Source organism: Pinus tabuliformis, chromosome 6 (genome assembly GCF_031772625.1).
Source record: "Pinus tabuliformis cultivar Carrire ecotype Pingquan chromosome 6, CPIR1, whole genome shotgun sequence".
Taxonomy (NCBI): domain Eukaryota; kingdom Viridiplantae; phylum Streptophyta; class Pinopsida; order Pinales; family Pinaceae; genus Pinus; species Pinus tabuliformis.
Window position 1 is genome coordinate 1,515,031,938 of NC_142292.1, and position 5,329 is coordinate 1,515,037,266.

A 5,329-nucleotide genomic window follows, 5' to 3' on the forward strand; every position below is an offset into this window, starting at 1 on the left:
TACAATTATTAAAAAAAAATCATTGTCGGTATTGAACAATTAAACACGAGGTGCGTCTGGTAGATTAAACACACTAGAGAATTTATTCAAATAACTGCACCAATTACCATAGCTCTTTTTGGAGAAAATTATTTGACTTATCTATAAAACATATTTGATGGCTTCTGTATTGAATGGTATAGGCTATATATTGATAAGAAAATGTCTTTAAAGTTGTCAAGTAACAAAAATATTGATCGGCATAATGATAACACGTCTAAAAATGTAGAAAAGACAAGTTCATGGTAAATTCTTTACCAAATTAATATGTTTGAACTATATGTAAGTTTAACTAATAGGTATTGGTTAGTGTGTGTCACGCAGAGCCACAAAATGAAGAAGGTTGATAAGATTATTTCTAATCTATGTGCAGAAGAGCGTAAAATCCTGATAGAAAAATTGCAGAAGGATGAATTAGGTGAATGAAAAATATTATTCATTATGAGTTTTTTTTTCTCTTTTACTTATTTATTAATAATATACTTAAGAATATTAGATAACATGTTTCAAACAATCTATTTATTCATATATGTTTAATGTTCTCCAGGAAACAACAACAAAGGAAAATATCAATATCGTTCTAAGAAAATAAAAATTATAGATGTAAATGACGACGAATTGGTCCATAGCTCATATGGAGTGGTGCTTGAGGTTAATGAATGGGTTTTTTTTTTTGAAAAACCTATGAGGGATATAGTGGAACAAACGTATAGATGCACTTTCCACTTACAATACAAATATCAATCCAATGATTCCAAGAACCAAATAAACTATAAGAAGTGTTTCCAGAGAAATGGTCGATGATACCTGTTAGACTTGCAATAACAAAACCATACAACAACCAAAAAATTTTATTCAAAAGGTAATATTGCAATTTAAAATGCTTTTATAGAATTATAGGTATATTACTACAAACCATTCATTTATTAATATCAATTTTTTTATATTTAGTTTTCATATATCAATATAAAAATAGTTTATTACTTTTTTTCAGGAATATTATGAAAATATCAAAGGGTTAGTGAGCTAATATGTGAAACATGCCAGTAGGAATGTCCAAAAAAGTGTAGAAGAAGATGGTCAAAGAAATGGACATAATTGCATCACAGGAGGAGCCATGTCAACAACAACGTGCTTCAAATGAACGTAATTATGATTAACTTTGTACATATAAAGAAATAATTTAGCATTAAATATTATTTTTCAAGTATTTTCTTGCAAAAATAAAATGGAACTCATTCATCACATGAAATAGGACGACAAGGAAGAAAATGGTTGATATCAAAATTTCTGAGTAGTTGTTAACATTTTCTTATAACAACCCAAGGTTTCATTTTTGTATATTTTAAGTTATTTTACAACAACGATCCTTGAATTTCTTCAAATAGGTGCTAGCATACAAATAATAGCCATCGAAATAATTGATTAACATTGGGATCAATATGGGTTGTGAGTATATGTTGGCATATCAAAAATTAATTGTGGAATTTGTAAGTACCTATGTTGTTTTACTTATTTGAGTTTATAATTAATAGAACAAAAAAACCCTTTATATTAAATATATGATTTACAATGGGATATAAAACTTGTAAGAAACAAAGTATGGAACTACGCCAATAAAAGAGTTGTTACAACAAGGCATGAGACTTGGTTTTGAAACCATGTGTATAGTTCATGAGTCACTTCTTGCTATGGTACACTGCATTTTGATTTAGATTGATGTATATTATTTATTTCAATTTTCATTATTCTCACCAATGTAGATACACCCATTACACTATACTTTTATGTTTATAGATGGAACGAGATCAAGAAGATGAAAACAATCGACGATCAACAAAATATTCATCCAAATAACCCAAGTCATGAATGTAGCTTGATTACTAACAAAAATTACATCAAAGAATGGTGATCTATTTGGATATTATTGCAAGCTATTGTATGTTTTGAAATAATTGTCTGTAAAAATCAGAAATTTTGTTTAATGGACATAATGTCACAATTGAAAGACAAGGGGCTACCAATAATTATCTCATTTTTTATGACAAAGAGCCTCTTATTGATATGTAATAAAACACATTTTAATTTATTCTATTGTGTTATCCAATGTTGTCATGAAATTTTACATCACTGATTAAATATATGGATGATTAAATATTATAATGAAGAGATATGAAATCTGACAATATAACAAATCAATCTAAACATCACATACAAATGCATTAAACAAAATTTAATTTATATGAATGCTTTTATAAGATATATGTCAATTTTTCAATGAATAACAAATTTTAAAAATCACAATAATTGCACTATCACAGGTCAATGTTTCTAAAAAAGAGAAAATCTCATACAAAAAACCAGTGTGCCCATAACATAAGCATGCACTAGTGCATTATGTTATCTAAGAACACAATTATGACATTTTTTTTGCATGGTCGGTTCCTTTTCTAAAAACAACAACACAGGGGCATTATATTCTTTAGGCACTGATATTGTTTGGATTTAACACCTCACTGCATTGTAATTCTTAAAGCACTGGTTCTTTCATAGAACTAGCACCCGAGTGCTACAAAATATTATTTCCAGCTGCGGTGCATTATTCAAATTAATAGCGCCAACTATTTTATAACATTATTGCACTGGTGATTTTACACAAATCATATGCATCGTAGTTGTCAGCTTAAATAAACACACTGGGTCTATAATATTTTTTGTCTACCCTGGTGTCATTCCTAAAAAGAACACCCCAAGGTGTTTTTTTGAAATATACACAATGAGTGGTATACATTTCAGGCATCGATGTTCTTTGCATTCAATGCCTTGGTATTTTTATTATGTATACAACCCCCATGCTTTTATATGTTTAGCACACTCGCACTATTTTTCCATAAAGTGCACCATTAAAAAAATCCCTTAAAACGTCTGGCCACCCATATTTTTTCAATTATGATAAAGTTTTGTTATAATCTCCGATAAAACATTCACTGTCGCAAATTAATGTTTTAGTGGATGTTTCTTTGATTTTCTTTTTTCAATTTTATAACACCAAAAAAAATTGTTATAGCCTCTGCTAGAAGGTATTTTCCTTGTAGTGATATTAGGTGTACATTCAAGGGATAGCCATAACAAATATATCATATCATATTCATTAAGAGGGAAACCTTTATAATCAAAATTTCACCATTTCTCTATGTAGATCAAATCTAACATTGTTCACATTAACTCTACATCACATGACATTATTCACACTATTCTATAGATCCATATGATGGTGCTTCTTTTTGTCACTTTACTTATATAGAAAATTTGGATAGAAAGTATGGTTTTTTATTTGCATAATTTTGGCTATGAGAAACATGTGAACCACTAAAAATCCATCCCTATGAATTTAACCTTATCACCAACCTATAGTTCAAGTATCTAATGGATCCATACCCTTCAACCTCATATACACTTACAAATCTATTAATCATTATGCCATCCTACCTCATGTTTGACAACAATACAACCATGCTCAAATATTAGAAGATAGCTATAATAGATAGTTTTATGATTAGTCACCCCCCCCCCCCCCCCCAAAACACACACAAATAGCTCTACACTAGTCACACCCTTCATAACTATTAGATTGCATGCCTCTTTTAGCTATGCACATCCCAACCAAGGATCTAGAAACTAGTGTGTCATTTTAATGGAACTAATTAGCATGGGTTTTGATAATAGAATTTGAAAAAAAATGGTTATTTTCATTTATGGTTATGAGAAAGTAGCTTAAAAGTACACCAATGAAGTAACCATATATCAAACTCACGTACTAGAATGTATTTTCATGCCAAGGTAATTCTATCTCTTGAAAAGTATACTCAATACTTTTTAAATTATTATTTAAGGTGGTAATTGTATCTGTAACATGCTCCTCCCACATCCACCCAAGTAACCATGCCAACTGGGGTAGACATGATATGAGAGATTACTGTGATCATATTTGACCTCCTAGGTAACCTTAAGGAAGTGGAATCGACAGAACATCACACACAACCATCCAACATCATCAACAAAACCCTTTGGAGACAAGTCAGCCACTTAGAAAAACTATCCCTCGGTACCATTGTTTTTGTAATAAATTTAAAGCTTAGTCGCTCTCATGCTATGGGCAAGGGAGTGACCACAGACCTAAAGTCACTCTCATAGGCCTGCATGCCAGTGACTATGGATGAAAATTGCAATTTATGTGCCAGTGACTTTGGGATTTGAGCTACTTTTTCAGGCCCAGCGACCAGGCCACTACCCATAATGGAATGAGAGCTCAGAATTAAGTAAAGTACAGGGAAACAATGATTCAAAAATAAATAGTTGATCAAGGCCTTAACTAGACCCCTACTAGCCATTACAAGCATTTCATCAAAAATATCATCGACATATAACCTATAGGTCTAAACAACAGAGTTAAGTGTAGGGATCTCTTACTTATCTGAGAATCACCATGAACCATTGTTTCCTCATGTCATTTTCTGCCTTATCACTTATTAGGTCATAGATACAGTATCCATTCAAATACAAGTAAAAGCATGCTAAGAGCCAAACATAGTTTCTTCCATAAAATGAACATATAACCAGGAAATAGGAAGAGAATAAAAATAAACATATCAGCCATCAAAATCCATATATATGCTATTACATTTACACATGAAAATCAATGGAATGAATTTCTCATTAATCAATTGAATGAATCGATCAGAGATGGGACTACCACGTTCCACTCGACCATAGATTGGCTAAGCCAAGTCTCTCTTCAACCAATCGCCCCCGTTCCATATTTCAAGCATGAATGTGGGACTCAAACCAAAAGAACTCAATCAACGCATATCAAGGCTAAGCCACCCCACCATCATCAATAAAAGCCAGAATTTACCGTAATCCGTCCTAGATCACAAGGCTGACACAATGAATACATCATAATAGGACTTACCATGATCTCCACCCGATCACCAAGCTAAACAAGCATGGATTCCACTCGATTTCCCCACCTACATTGTGAGGAATTTTCCTATCTCCTAGTTTCTCGGGCTTTACTGCAATCCAAACCCATATCACTAGGCCCTAAACTGTGACCCAATCTCCAGTGTTTATTGCATATCCCAAACCTGGGATTACGAAGCCCAATGGATAGAAAACCACCTCTAAGCTTTACAGTATATCCCACCATTCACCGGCAAGGATTCCTAGGCCATCCGAGTAAAAAAAAAAATCCATCTTTACTGCAACCCACAGTCCGGTTCATGGGTTA